The 16,364-nt window shown below is 47.0% G+C and overlaps 1 protein-coding gene across 1 annotated transcript in view; it reads left to right on the top strand.

Annotated features, from left to right (window-relative positions):
• The window catches only part of LOC123090353 (nascent polypeptide-associated complex subunit alpha, muscle-specific form-like), a 23,914-nt gene that overhangs the window by 3,356 nt on the left and 4,194 nt on the right, over nt 1-16,364 (top strand). The window lies entirely within an intron of this gene.

The following is a 16,364-nucleotide window of genomic DNA, read 5'->3' as shown; positions in this document are numbered from 1 at the left end:
CTCCCTCCCTAACCCTCGGAGCCACCGGAGACTTGGAGCCTCGGCGCCGCCCCACGTCCACAAGGAGAGGAGGCCCCACATCCACCAAGAGAGGAGGCCCGCGACCTCCCCGCCGTCTATCCCCGCCTCCCCCAAGCTCGCCATCTCGGCCCTCCGTCGTCTTCGCTCCGGCCACGACCTCATCGTGGTCAGGTAACCCTCCTCCCTCTGCCTCTCTTCTCCTCTCTTCCTCCTCTCCTCCCTCTCGGCCATGCCCTCTTCTTCTCTCTATTGCTAGGCTTAGGTCAAATTCCTCTCTAATTTAGGTCAAATTAGGTTCAAAAAATTGCTAATTTTGGTCAGCAACGGCCATAGCAAGTCAGCAACTGCCATAGCAGTTTCCTATGTTTTCTGTAGCGTTAGTAGAGTGCTAGTTTAATCTCTGCTCTAGCTTTGTTTAGTGGTCATAATTGAGGCCTAGGGCAGCTACCCCTCTGCTAGTCTCGAGCAATTCAAAGATTTAAGAAATAGCATTGGATAGAGATTTGAAGTTATGAGCTATAAGCAGAGAGGAGATGAGATGTTTGTGTTTCGATTCCAGATGCAGAGAGGAGATGAGATGTTCATTCTCTAGAATGCAGATACATTTTTCTTTTCGAACTTGTTTAACCAACAAATCTCCTTTCTTGATCATACATCTGAAGCTATGTATGATTCAGTTCACAGTATAATATTGGGAGAGGAAATTATTAGTAGTGGTTTGGTTCTGATTGAGGCCGATTCAACTCTTCCGACACGACATGTCACACTGCATCCATGTGTGTGAAGTAATTTAGATCCTGTTAGTGCTCTACTGCCCAAGGTAATTGACTACAAGACCTGTAGATGGATAATCTGACAGTGAGGGTAGCAGTGAGATAATTTTAGTACTGACCTGGAAGAGGAAGTTGACCCAGATGGCGTAAAAGTTCTTTAGACTGTGCATGCTCTTTGTTTCGTGCAATCTAGTGTCGTACTACCATCACAAAGTACATGGCAAAACTAATAACACAGATGGCTAGTTGAAGTATCATAAGGTTATAAGGAGCACAACAGCAGCTGTCAGTAGTTACACACTTGCACTACATCTATGATAGTTGGATGCAATATATTTCCTACTGTATTTGACTAATGTTTAGGTCAACAGCAATCCATGATTTTTTGAGTTAACAGCAATTCATGATTTTTAGTTAACAGCAACCCATGATTTTTAGTTATAAGCAATCCATGATTTTTAGTTAACAGCAATCCATGATTTTTTTGGCTGTTGGCTGTTGCTGTATGTTGCTACTGCTACTTGTTGGTGGGGCACTGGTGCTACTGCTAGTCTGCTACTTGTGCTGGATGTGCTACTGCTAGTCTGCTGCTCGTGTGTTGTTGTTAGTTACTTCGGTTGCTCGTTGGCTTCTGCTAGTGCTAGGCTGCTAGTAGTTCTGTAGTGTAGTTGCGACTGCTAGTGCTAGGCTGCTAGCATCCTCGCGGTGTTTTATGATCTATTGTAAGGGTACTAATTGGTCTCTTCTGCTGCTTATCAGAGATGGGGGGAAGCAGCCACCGTCGCTCTGCCACACCGCAGTACGAGTTGGATGCTTCCGAGTTCTTCAGTATCATACTTGGGACTTCAGTATCATCCATGACGCAGGTATATAAAATGAGAGATCTCCCCTTCACCCATCTCATTATGATATCTGTTGTTTGCTACAGCACTCATTGTCCCAAACTGCAGAGGCTGCCTGACAGTTTTATGAACATGCTGGGTGAAGATCCTCCAAATAATGTGAAGCTGCGACAGGCCGGCAGCGGGTTTCGCAGGCTGTGGGATGTGGAGTTGGTGATCAAGGAGGGCCAGATGTACTTGTATCGTGGGTGGGAGAAGTTCTATCGTGCCTACGACCTGCGGCTAGGGTACTTCCTTCTCTTCAGGTATGACGATGACGCCACCATGCTCACCGTGAAGGTGTTCAACGCGACTATGTGTTGCATGCGCTATGCTGACGATGATGATGCCAGTACGTTCTGCCTCTTCTTATTCCTCTACATTTGGCTTTGTCTCACATCGATTGTTAACGGTCATTGTTGCATTTGGACAGGCAATGGGAGCAGCAGCAGCGACACTCGCTACAGCCAAAGCAACAAGGATTATGGCTGTAGCAAAAGCAACAGTGATTCTGGCTTTAGCGAAAGCAGCAGCGATTCTGGCAGCAGCGATTATGATAACAAGAAGTATGATCCGTACTGGAGTGGGGGAGAAGAGGAGCAGAGTGGGGATGAGGAGCTGCAGGATGACGATGGGCATCAGGCTGAGGATGACCTAGCACTGGTGGTGGCTGACCAAGGGCAAGAGATGGTGGTGGCTGACCATGGGCAAGAGATGGTGGTGGATGAGGATGACCTAGCGATGGTCGTGCCCGTCCTGCCTGAAGGTGGCCTCGCGATGGTGGTGGTGCCTGACAATGACCACGCACTGGTGGTGGTGCTGGCAATCCCACAGCTGGGCGACATGACCACGCCAATTGTGGTAGAAGACTACATCCCGCTGCCTCCACTGCCTCGCCGCTCTTGGCGCATCAGGCTGAGGAAGGAGAAGGAGAAGAACAATGAGAACTGAACTATGTCAGGTATGTTAGATCTCCAAAATGATATATATATATATATATATATATATATACTTAGTTACCTATATTATCTCTAATATGCTTAGTTTCCTATAGGTTAGCTCCAAAATAACTTATGTTAGCACAAAATGATCAAGTTTACATAATAAGCTTATAGTCTTCTTCTTATTCTTCTTATTCTTCTTCTTTTCCAAAATGACATAGGTTAGCTTCATTTTACCTAAGTTGGCTCTAATATGCTAACATAGAGAGCTTATATGCTTAGTTTCCTATAGGTTAGCTCCAAAATAAATTATGTTAGCACAAAATGATCAAGTTTACATAATAAGCTTATAGTCTTCTTCTTATTCTTCTTATTCTTCTTCTTATTCTTCTTCTAGTATTCTTCTAGTGTTCTTCTTCTTCTAGTATTATTCTAGTCTTCTTCTTCTTCTTCTAGTATTCTTCTAGTCTTCTTCTTCTTCTTCCCTTCTTCTTCTTCTTCTTCTTCTTCTAACTTCTTGTTTATCATTTTGCAGATTTGATTTAATTCACGGAAGCTTGCATGGATGGAGTGCTTCTTTTCCATTTGTGTTTTTATTTTGTATCAATGTGAAACTTTTGTGAATTGATGGATAACGGTGTTGGATGAACAATGTGAAACTTTTGTAATATGTAACGATGGAACTATGTGTTGGCTATGTATGTATATATGATGAAACTTGTGTGTTGGATATGATTGTTATATGGATGCTTGTTGTATATATATGTGTTGGATATCTCATATGTGAAATAGTGACTTGAGATTAAGAAAAAACAAAAAAAATTAAAAAATTGTTACTAATGGCGCATTTCCATGTGGTGCGCCATTAGTATACCAGATACTAATGGCGCAGTTGTGGGTTACTAATGGCGCACCTGTGGTGCGCCATTACTAAAATATTCTAATGGCGTGATGCTAGTGGCGCACCAGTAGTGCGCCATTAGTAGGCAAAACTGGTGCGCCACTAGCATGCCTTTTCCTAGTAGTGAGGAGTCGACGTAGAGCGGTCACCGACGCGTGCGGAAGCCGCGAGAGGAGTTAGGGTAAAGCGGTCACCGACGCGCACAGAAGCCGCAAGAGGAGTCGACGTAGAGCGGCCACCACCACAGGCAGAAGCCGCGAGAGGAGTCAACATAGAGCGGTCACCGCCGTGCGCGGAAGCTGCGAGAGGAGACGACGTAGAGCGATCTCCGACGCGCGCGGAAGCCGCGAGAGGAGTCAACGTAAAGCGGTCACCGGCGCGCGTGGAAGCCGCAAGAGGAGTCGACATAGAGCGACCACCGCCATAGGCACAAGCCGCGAGAGGAGTCAATGTAGAGCAGTCACCGCCGCGAGCGAAAGCCGTGAGAGGAGTCGACGTAGAGCGGTCACTGGTGCACGCGGATGCCGTGAGAGGAGTCGACATAGAGCGGTCACCGATGCACATGGAAGCCGCAAGAGGAGTTGACGTAGAGCGGTTACCTCCGCACGCGAAGCATCCACGGAAGTCGCCATTTTTTCTACCAGACGAAGCAGCCACGAATCAGTGCAACATCCAAACTAAAGAAGCCCAGCCAAAAGAACAGTCAACCAGTCACGAGATGGTACAGGCAGAACAGGACCCGGCTGGAGGCAGCAAAATCCCACGCTGGAGGTAGCAAAATCTCACGCGAGGCCAAGGAATCAGATGAGATTATACGAATGATGGTGGGATTTGGCCTCTATGGAGGCCATAGAGGCACGGGAGATGGAGCCCTCCGGCTAGGGCGTTGACTTGGCGGGAGGAGTACTATCGCGGGCGGGCAAATACCGCGGGGTGCGCTGAGTTGGCCTAGGGCATGTTTCGTTGCGTGCATATGGCCCAGCCTGGCCCGTGTGGGAAAGATTGAGCCCGTTTGGTAACCTGTGTTCACTATGCGATCCACATCGCACGAACGTAAAGCACGTCCAAGCCAGGCCCAGGGTAAATGCTCGAATTGGCAGTAGCTCGCGAGCCTGGCTCGGGCGAGGCAGGGGAGGGCAACGCGCTTCTTCCCTCGTGCGAGCAGGAAGATGACGCGAGCTCGCCCGCGTCGCTGAAAAATCGGCGAGAAGATTTCGGCTCACCTCCCACCGAGTCCACCCCTATTTAGCCCCCTCCCTCACTGCCCCAACTCCCGCCACCATTCTCCCTGCGTTCGAGCTTTCCCGCCGACACTCATCGGCGCTGATGAGCAAGTAATCAACGCATCTTCATCGATCGGCGGTCCATGGCGTCGGTGCTCCTTCACCGGACGGTGTTGATCTTCCACGACCGTCCCCCCTCGTCCTCGAGCTGCAACCATGGCCTCTGTGAGTTCAATCCCCCTTTCTCTCTGTTCCTTCTAGCTAGATCTGAGCTTCAGCTAGGGTTTGATCTAGATGCATGGTTGATTAGTGGTCTAATCTGTGAGCTTATATGGTTGATTGCTATGCCGCGGTTGCAATTTATGGTAGGGCTAGATGTTCAAGTATGTGGTAGGCTAGATTAGTAGTAGAATTTGAAGTTGAACCTTGTGCTTGCGTTGATTCGTGCTTAGATCTGTGATTTGTACCTATTGGTGGTCCATTTGTAGCATGTTGTTTATTGTAGATGTATGTTCGAGCTCATAGGTTGTCCGGTATGCTTAGTATGAGAGCGATGAACTATTATGTGCTTAGTATGATAGTCATGAACCATGTACATGTATTCTGCTGCTTTCATGGATTGTCCGGTATGTTGTGTTCTATGCTTACCGTCAATGCGTGCTACGATTGTAGGACATGACCACGCAGACGCAAGATCTTAGTCAGGCCCTTGTCCTGTCCAACAACCAGTTTGCTCCATTGTTTGTCGAGGACTCGCAGCCTATCTCCGAGATGGCACCTGATTCAGAGGTGTTCGCGTTTGATTCCCTCTATGTGCCAGTAGTGCTCGTTGAGCCAACTCCTGTTACTGCTGCTGCTGCCGATACACTCAAGGTAGCAGCAGCAAAGGTAAAGAAGGATGGTAGGTTGAACAACATGAAGTGGCAGCCGTTCATGTCCATGTTCGTGCTGAACAAGATGTGTGAGGTCATCTCTATTGGAGTTAGGTCTGATAAGGGCTTTAAGGAGGTGCACTTGAACACCGTTGCGAAGCAGGTGTTCGAGTTCTGTGGGCAGGAGGTGTCTGCCACCCAGGTGTACAACCACCTGAGGAAGTGGAGAGGTCAATGGATCCAAGTTTCCAAGCTGAGAGATCTTAGCAGCGCCTCATGGGATGAGAACACTTGCTCCATAGTTCTGGAGGCAGAGCACTACGCCGGCCATGCCGCGATTAGGTCACATCCCTCTTCCTTTTCATAATGTCCACCATTGCCTACTCCTAATCGCAACTAACAACACTTGTGTTTCATTCTTAGGACCACCCAAGGGACGCTGAGTTCCTCAACACACCCATACAAAACTACAACCAGATGCAGCACATCTTCTCCTTTGGGCTAGCAACTGGGAAGCATGCCATGGGCTCGGGGGAGCCTCTTGGTTCTCCCATGCCAGACTTCCCTGGGACCCCGGACGTCAAGGTCCTTGATGGCTCTGACAAGCCAGCCGCGAAGCCCTTCGACAAGCCATTTGACCCCATCCATGATAGGAAGAGGAAGAGAGGAGGCCTGATGGAGGAGATCAATGTCTTTTGCAGCATGACTGAGGCGGTGAAGGAGGTTGCAACAGCCATCAGGGAGTGCAAACCCCTCGACGTCCACCCTGACCTGTATGGCGCTGTTATGACCCAGGGTGGCTTCAGCGACGAGGCTCTCATGGCAGCTCTCAACCACCTGCTTGACAACAAGGCCTAGGGTGTTGGGTTCGTTGCCATGGCAGGCGCTCATAGGGTGCTGTGGCTTAGATGCTGGCTAGGCAAGCACTACTACTAGAGTAGTGTTGCTTGCGAGCGTGCATGATCCCCGACGGCGATGGCGGTGGTGACGACGACGACGATGACGATGACGATGACGACGTACATTTTGTGTAGTTAGGGTTGAAAAACAATTTGATGGTGTGGATATTTTTGTGAGGTGGTATATACTAACCCCTCATGTTGATGGTGAACTTGCGGTGGTAGGACGACACCCTCTTTTGGATGTGGTGGTAGGTTAACACCAAGGTAGTGCTAGGTTGAACTTGCTATGCCATATGATCACGCATGCTTTACTTCTCTTCTTCTCCATTGTTGTTTGTGTGCTACTTTGCTTGCTACTTGTGTGCTCCATTGATTTGCTGCTTCAACTCTTGCTCTTGTACATTGCTAGGGAAAGTGGTATGCCGTGTTCATCGGTAAGGCTCCAGGGGTTTATAGTTCATGGGAAGAAACCAATGCACAAGTGGCATCTTATAGCAACAACAGCTATAGAGGGTTCAAGACTAGGCAGGCAACAGAACAAGCTTACTCCGCCTGGGTGCGAAAGCACGGAGGCAGCCGTGTTGACAGTGGCAAGGTTGGAGGTGTCAAAGTGGAAGGTGCTAAGGTGGATCGTCAGTTTGGGCTGAAGCTGAAGAACATCTTCTCCTAGTTCATCGCCATTGCTGTGTTGTGGCGTTGGTGTGCTAGGTGTGATCATTGTGGGTAAGCTCACCAATTAGGGTACAAGGTAAGCACAACATGTACGCTGTATGCAACCAAACGCCGTGTTCATGTGCCGCTAGGGCCAACGCAGGCAACCAAACAAAGTGCACTTGCGTATTACCTAATGCAGGGACACTAGATGCAGGCAACCAAACAACTTGCAGATGGCGTATTAGGGCCTGTTTTTGTTCAACCAGGCTAGGTTGAGAAGTGTATGTGATGCAGGAACTATTCACAACGGCAACCAAACATGCCCCTAGCAGGAGATCGAAGCAGCCTGCAGGGACGCGCTGGCCAGATCACAAGAGAGCGGCGGCGGCGGAGAAAGACGCTGACAAGTTGCAGCTCGTGTTCTTAAAGCGGAAGCAGATGAAGAACGGAAAAAAAATTCCAATCGAGATCGAGCGTGAAGTTGCGGCACGCAGAGGAGACATAAACCTAGGCTCTAATACCATGTAAGGAAAGCAACTTGTATTACTAGGAGGCCAAAGCCATCATATATATGTACAAGAGGATGCTAAAAGGCTAGAATACAAAAGACCAAAGGCCATCACCAATATAACTCTAACTGACATCACTTAAAAAAGCTCAATCCATGGATGAAGAACTAACTATATTCGTCTCAAATATAGAATGTGTTGACATGAAAATACGCGACTATACCATCTGACGTTGTGCTTCCCTATCTCTTCTAGCACACAACCAAAAAAGGTCAAGTGTATTTATCCTTCTCCCTAGGATTCAATTGAGATCCTTCGAAATCGGTCCACCCTGAAAGGTTGTTCACACGAGGTCAAGGCACAATCCAACCTAGGAAAACCAACGGGGCAGATAATCATTGTAGCAGAGGTAAATAGAACTAGCAGTAAAAATGCCCGTCGTTGGTCTAGTTATGATTTTCCTGACTATTGGTTTTATGTGAGAGATCAAGTAAAAGTGGCATTGCAGTTTTCTTCTACTAGAATGTTGTTCCTTTCTTCCCTTGTTTAGGATTCTTTCTTCTATTACATTGTCCTTCCTTTTTTTTCTTCCTTGTTTAGGATGCAAGGGGGTGGGGGGTATTGTGAAAGGTAGGGTTGTACTTTTTGGTATGTTTAACTATGGTCGCCATTAAATGTTGTAACGTGAGACTTTCGAAAGCGATGATGGGGCTTAATGTGTTTATATGTAGAACTTGGTTGCAAATAGTTCCAAAAAGATTGCAAATGGCATTAGACATGTTGCACAAAGGTGTGAACTACTTGGTTTAAATAGATATAGAAGCATGCTACCAATCTTTCAATAATAAAGCCCATTTCTCCTTCAAGCACCCTTCATCCAACCTAGAGGTTATTACCCGTGTTGTGCTGCATAATCATAGACATTGCTTCGTATACTCCGTGATACAATATTACAACAAAGAAATGTTATAAAACAATACTCTGTGATATAGTATCAATTTATCATAGCTGACAAATGTTTTGGAACAACTGATCACACGATTAGAAATGACATCATTAACATCATCTACCTTGTAGTACTTGTGGATTGGAATGGTGGCCACTTACTTGTGGCTTCTTGGATGAATAGATGAGCTACTCTCCTCTCCAAAAATATTTCCTTCTCCTTATATGGTCCCGGTGTTTGGAATAGTGTTTGTGGCTGACACATCGCGATTGACCTTGGGTGCCTTCATGGAATATGTCAATGTTGACGTCATCGAGGCGATGGTAGGTGGTACGACCATTAGTACGAGCAGACTATCTCATACCAGTCGTAGTATTCTTCTCTGGAACCTCTTGTGCACTTTCTATTGACTGGACTTATTGCCACACCTATTGCCTTCTAAGTACAGTTTTATTTATCACCTAAATTGTCCCGTTCTTGTAGGGAACAATAAACAAAGTGATTTGAGATCTTTCACTTTTATTAGTCATTGATGATCATATCGAAGTGAATATCTTAGAAAATATGAGATCCTCTGGTTTAAACACGGGTAAAACACGTGCAAAAATACTCTCATCAGGCGCCGAGATAAGCAGAAAGAAGTTACGACTCCACGAGAGTCAAAATATCGGCAAACAAGTCATCCCACGACTTCTTCAAAGGGCAAATGATTTGGGCAACACGCGTGGCAACCTCATTATGAATTCTAATGGGGCTTGTTGAGGGGAAGTGTTTTCACTGTATTCCCATGCGGCGCATAAAAAATTTGGCTCATATTTGCCTGTGTATGTGTGGTATTGGTGGCATGCTTCGGACACCAACCTCTACTACCTCCAGTTTCCTCACAAGAATTCATACTATCATCAAACATGGACGAGTCCACGACATACAACACAAGAACACCAAGATGAGGGTTGACAACCACGAACCTACAACCCTATATAAAGGTGTCCAACCAAGACAAAGGAAACATTCAAACCTATATAAAGGTTACCTCCCAGGCAGTGCTTCCTTTATAGTCATATAGCTAGGCTTTGTGCTCCGTTAGGTCATCCATCTGGATCCCACAGGATGTCGACCCTGGGTGTGAGACTGAAATACGACCGGGGTTTGGAGCACCTCATAGCAGACCTCGGCCAGAGTCCTACTCACTTTCGGTGCATCAGAATCATATATGTAAATTCATACTTGCTTCTGGGCGAGTACCGATGCATCCGGTTCATTGGAGATGCCTACAAGGTTAGTAGCTGCAATCTGACAATATTTTTATAACTGAGAGGTTATGGAGCTATTGGGAAATCATAAACCTCTTCTTCTTCATCAGTGTACCTAGGAATGTCAGTATCCAAATTTGAAAATTCATTATCAAGGCTATTATCATCCATAAGACTTTGTAATTTACTCTCCAAAGGAGGTCCATGGAGAGCTTGCAGAAAATCAGCTCATATATCATCAAGATCAATATCAGAATATGTAATTTGGGGTTTGTCCAATATTGACAAATCCACAGGCAAAGAGGAGTAACCTGGCATCATGGTGGTTGCATCACTCTCCCATAACTCTCTTAGTGCAAGCAACTCACCCTCCTTTTCTGCTATCTCATCCCTAAGACGAATACCAGTTGGTGTTTTATCAAAAGGAGTTATTGGAGGCACATCGAGAACAATGCCAATATCTAGCTCATCTATAACAATAATCTTTGAAACATCAGCCCTCACCATATCCTTCGATGGAGAATATTCAACCATAGTTTCAATAGGATCCATGAAAGCTCTAATAGAACATAGATATGATAAATGATCATCGAGCTAGGCATTAATGGTGTCTAGGAATTTACCATAATTGGTGGAGTTGTTGGAAGGCGGTTGTTCCCTCCTTCATCTCCATGCTCCTTCTTCAGCTTTTTTCCTAGACACACTTCTTGGAAAGTGGTTCCCTAAAATTTCTCCCATCGCTCAATCATCTCCTCAGATTATTTTATGAAGTTGTGTTCCAGCAGCATAGATGCTTGGGAAGCGGCAGTCCGCTTCTCATAATCTTTAATAAAAGGGCATTATTGAGGTTGTTAGTAATAAAGCATTTATGAATACTCTCCAACACACCCATGTGTTTCAAGATCCCTTCATGTTGTAGAGAGAACTCCTTCACCCTGTTAATAAGTTCTAATGCTCTGCAATAGAGCATTAGTTCATCATAAATTACAACATAATCAAACATGTAGCAATCACGATTATATTATGCTAAAACAGGGTTAGGGTGAAATTTGCAGCTAAAGCTCATATGGCAATTGGACTTGCAATGCTCACAAAATTATGGATATGCAAATTATACCTTTAGCGCAATAATCCAATGCCTCCAAATAATTACCAACTTCAATACATTCAAATGAATATGGGTATTGAGAATATATCATTCCTCTCTCTTCGTTTTGTTTTCTTGTAGCCATTATAATTCCTGCAGAAGACATCTGAAAGCAATTCATTTTTTGGTTATTTTTTGTTAAGTAGCAACAATCATAATAAACTATATGCGAGCGGGTAAGCAATAACCAAGCGCTATGCTCCCCATTAACGGCACCAGAAAATGCTTGATGACCTGCAAGTGCACAGGGCTGTTCTAGCACTTTCATGATAAATGAAGTGTCAAACCCACAACAAGCAAATAGAAATGAATTACAAACCCTGCAACTACGCTATCACTTACGTGGCTACGTATGCACCCAAACCGTAGTTTGGAGATAGCCTATTACAGTAAGTTGCTAGGAAGAAAAATAAAAGGATAGTGTTTACTAAACTACAAACAAGAAATAAAAGACAATAAAGTAAAGAGAGTAAACTACGTGAACAATGCTTGGGTAGTAAATGTTCTCGAGGGAATTAGAGTCATCATCACCACAAGTATGATGCTGAAAACACTTGATAGACATGGCTCTCAAACTTGCCTCGTACGCTCGGGCGGGATGCCTGGTCACTGACCGGTCATGTTTTATCAACCCATACGGACGCCTCAAACGGGTCTCAAACGGCCGGGCTGAACGACACTCCCATATCCAACACACATATGGGGCGGATATGGGCGCCCCCAGGCAGGCCCGCCATGTCCACTACTAGGAAAAGGGCTATAGATGGAATGGTCACTAATGGCGCACCAGACATGTGGTGTGCCACTACTATATAGCAGTGGCGCAGCAGACACATGGTGCGCCACTAGTAACAATTTTTTTTATTTTTTCCAAACATACTAATGGCGCACCAGGGCACAGTGCGCCATTACTACTTCTAACTAGTAATGGCGCACCAGCCGCATAGTGCGCCACTACTATATTTTTTTAATTCTGTTTTTTTGGCAAAACTACTAATGGCGCACCACCAGCAGGTGCGCCATTAGTAACCAGGGTTACTAATGGTGCATTTGTAGGTGGTGCGCCATTAGTAACCTGGGACCAGCTAGATATTTTGGACAGCCACACCTTCCCACTCACTTTCCCCACTTCATTCTCTCCACCTCCTCCTCCAATCTTGTCTCGGCTGCCTCCTCCTCCTCACCTCATTTGCACCATAGATTCATCCAAATTAAGTGGTTAAATTACCTTTTTTGATAGGTAAGTAAGGGGGAAGCTATCTTTATGTTGTTCTCCCTCCAACAACGTGCACATGCACTTTTTATGGCCTAGCTAGATCTATGTATGTTCGTGGCGTTGCATATGTTTGTGGTGTTGCATATATGTTTGTGTTTGCAGGTACCGGTATTTGAAATGCGATAGTTGCCAATATTTTGCCGGAATGTTGATTCATTTCTGTTTCGGCGAGAATTTTGGCACTATGCATTCTTTTTGGTCCTATTTTGAGGGACAGTCATGCAAAAAAAATTCTTGGTTCTAAAATATCATTTTGCTCTACCCCGCACGCGACCATGGTCCGCACGATGACCGAAGGCATCGTGAATAGGTTTTTGAGCTCCGCGAAGGCCGAGATGCTTCAAAAGAACGAGACGGAGATAAGATGTCTGTGTCGAAGATGCAAGCTGAAGAGCCTTATTGCGGACCCGGATTCCGGGCAGGTGCGGGACCACCTGTTCTTGCGTGGTTTCATGGATGGCTATCGGTGACAAGGTGATGAAGATGACTATGAAGTCGTTCATGGGGACCGGGCAAGGAATGAGGAAGGGCAGCAAGACAACCACGGCGGCTCGGGCGGGCGAGAAGACGAAGAATCTCCAGGACATGATCACAACGGTGATGCTGTACACAGTCATCATGTAGAAGATGCAGGACATGATGATGAGGAAGATGCTGGAGCAGACGAAGGGCATGATCATGAAGATGAAGATGCCAGCGGAGCAGACGACGATGGACCATCGATGGGCTGGGTGCAGGACCCTCATATTCAAGAGCTGCTTCTCAAGCAGACGGACAACGCAAGAGCTGCCGCCCGAGAGAAAGCCAAGCTGGATCCACTGAAGATAGACGCGGTTACTCCACTGTATGAAGGATGCAGGCCCGAGGATACCCGCCTGAAAGTAACGCTCATGGCTCTGGAGATGAAGGTAAAACACAAAATGACCGACGCATGCTTCGACGAGAACATGACATTCTGGCGCGAACGTCTTCCCAAGGGGAACAAGTGCCTGACTAGTTTCAAGGAGGCAAAGAAAATTGTGTGTCCTCTGGATTTACCGCGTGTGAAATACCATGTGTGCATGAACAATTGCATCATTTATCGGGACGAGCACGTGGTATGTCCGGTGTGCGGCATCACTCGATACAAGAAGAGGAAGAAAGCTCCTCGAAAAGTGGTGTGGTACTTTCCGATCACTCCTCGTCTGCAGCGGTATTTCGCGGACCCTAAGGTAGCAAAGCTCCTACGTTGGCACGCGGATAGGGAGGAGAAGAAGCCAGAAGATGACGCAAATGATCCGGGATAAATAAAAAAGACAAGATGCTGAGTCACCCTAGGGATGGGAGCCAGTGGCAAGCATTGAACTTCGAAAACCCAGAATTTGGGAAGGATCCAAGGAACATCGTGCTGGGCACGAGCACCGATGGAGTCAATCCGTTTGGCAGCCAGAGAAGCACACATAGCACCTGGCCTGTGTTTGTGTTGATGTAGAACATTCCCCCTGGTTGTGCATGAAGAGGAAGTACATTCACATGAGTCTGCTAATTGAAGGGCCGAAACAACCAGGGAACAACATCAATCTATATCTGGGGCTGCTGAAAGAGGAGCTAGACACACTGTGGAAAACGCCAGCCAATACGTGGGATGCCGCACAGAAAGAATATTTCCCTATGAGAGCCGCACTGCTCACGATGGTGCACGACTATCTCGGTTACGGATATGTCGCGGGGCAGGTGGTCCACAGATTTTCTGGATGCGTTAGGTGCATGGATGACACAACGTATAGCCGGCTAGATAGAGATCCCGGGTCTTCGAAAACCGTGTTCATGGGACATCAAAGGTGGCTTCGCGATGATGACCCGTGGAGGAAACGTAAGGATCTGTTCGATGGTGAAACCGAACCCCGAAGACGCCCGCGTACGAGGCGTGGTGAGGAAATAGACGAGCTGTTGAAAAATTGGAAAGATTGCCCACTGCCGGGAAAGAAGAAAATGGCGCCAGAGCCAGGAAAGAAGCGAAAGGCGCCAGGGCCGCTGCTGAAGGTATGGAAAACGAGGTCTGTTTTCTGGGACTTGACGTACTGGAAGATCCACCGCGTGCCTCACAGCCTTGATGTCATGCATATCACGAAGAATGTGTGCGAGAGTCTACTTGGTACCCTGCTGAACATGCCAGAGAGGACCAAAGATGGGCCGAAAGCAAGGGAAGACTTGAAATCAATGGGCATCAGGGAGGAGCTTCACGCTAATGATGATGATGATGAGGCGAAGCAGGACATGAAAAGTCGTCGCAAAGGCAAAAAGGCCAAGAAGATCGGAAATGACTACCCTCCCGCGTGCTTCACTCTAAGTCAGGAGGAGATCGATCAGTTTTTCACCTGCCTTGTAGGAGTAAAACTTCCTTACGGTTACGCGGGGAAGATAAGCAGATAACTAGACCCAGCGAAGCAGAAGTTCAGCGGGATGAAGTCTCACGACTGTCATATGCTGATGGCACAGATACTTCCAGTTGCAATCCGTGGGATCATGGACGCGCACGTCCGTGAAACGCTATTTGGCCTATGCAACTTTTTCGACATCATCTCTCGGAAGTCGGTTGGCGCGAGGCAACTCAGAAGGCTACAGGAAGAGACCGTGGTGATACTATGCGAGCTTGAGATGTAATTCCTGCCCGCATTCTTCGACGTTATGGTGCATCTTCTGGTCCATATCGTGGAGGATATCATCCAACTCAGGCCGACGTTCCTGCACAGCATGATGCCGTTCGAAAGGATGAATGGTGTCATCAAAGGATACGTTCGCAACATGTCACGCCCAGAGGGAAGCATAGCTAGGGGCTTTCTGACCGAAGATTGCATCTCCTACTACACGAATTATCTAGCCATCGAGAACCCCGTTGGTCTTCCCGTCAACAGGCACCTCGACAGGTTCGCTACATGGGGTCACCGTGAGGGTCGCTGCGAAATGCATGTTGACTTCGAGGGTCGACTCGCCGACTTTGAAAGAGCAAACCTAGTCGCGCTACAACACATAGATGTGGTCGATCCTTGGGTGGTAGAGCACAAAACCTTTATTGAGAAGACGTACAATGACCGAGGCCAACAGAGGACGAACGGAGATATAATCAAAGAGCACAACTCATGTTTCACGCGTTGGTTCAAGTAGAAGCTTCTGTCGTACCCTTTACATGAGGATTCTTCCGCGGAAGAACAACTCATATTCGCCTTGTCACAGGGCGCCGATCACAACCTAAATTAACGTATGAGGCATACGATATCAACGGCTACACATTCTACACCGAGGGAAAGGACATGAAGAGCGATGGTTATCAGAACTCCAGGGTAACGATGGAATCCTACACCGGTAACGACAAGGACAGATACTATGGAAGGATCGAGGAGATCTGGGAGCTGAGCTACGCTGGAGAGAAGGTCCCGATGTTCCGTGTCAGATGGGCGAAGAACGTCATAAAAGAAGACCGGTATTTCACCACCATGGTTATACCCGAAGCCAAATCCAAGACCGCGGGCGCAAACGTCACCGCGGAAAATGAGCCATGGGTACTGGCTTCCCAAGTGGACCAATGCTTCTTCATTACCGACCCGCCAAAGCCCAGTCGTGTTGTCATGAGGAGAGGCAAAAGGAAGATCATCTGAATGGATGGAATCGCCAATGAGCAAGACTTCGACAAGTACGGGGACCCGAAGATGGAACATGACGACGACGATGAAGTATCAGCATACACCACAAGAAGAAGCAGGACCACCCTACCTAAAGGACGTCCGTTCAAGAGAAGAACTCCATTTACGAAAAATAAGGGCACGAAGATTGTGAATAGATAGCTAGCTAAGATCGATTGTATTTAAATTGTAGCCTTCATTTCTCGATTGTATTTCATGGGCACTTTTTGAACTCATGAATGTTTTTAAATTTCATGGACACTCAATCTTGATCCCCCTCCATCTCGATCGCTATCCCACCTCGCCAGATTCGGTCCCCCTCACCGCCGACGCCCCCCCGCACCCTCTCCCCCGCTCCACCGGCCGCTGCCGCCGACCCCCCGCACCCTCCCCCGCTCCAGCGCCG

This window comes from Triticum aestivum, chromosome 4B (genome assembly GCF_018294505.1).
Source record: "Triticum aestivum cultivar Chinese Spring chromosome 4B, IWGSC CS RefSeq v2.1, whole genome shotgun sequence".
Classification (NCBI taxonomy): domain Eukaryota; kingdom Viridiplantae; phylum Streptophyta; class Magnoliopsida; order Poales; family Poaceae; genus Triticum; species Triticum aestivum.
This window is presented reverse-complemented; position numbering and strand designations above follow the sequence as displayed.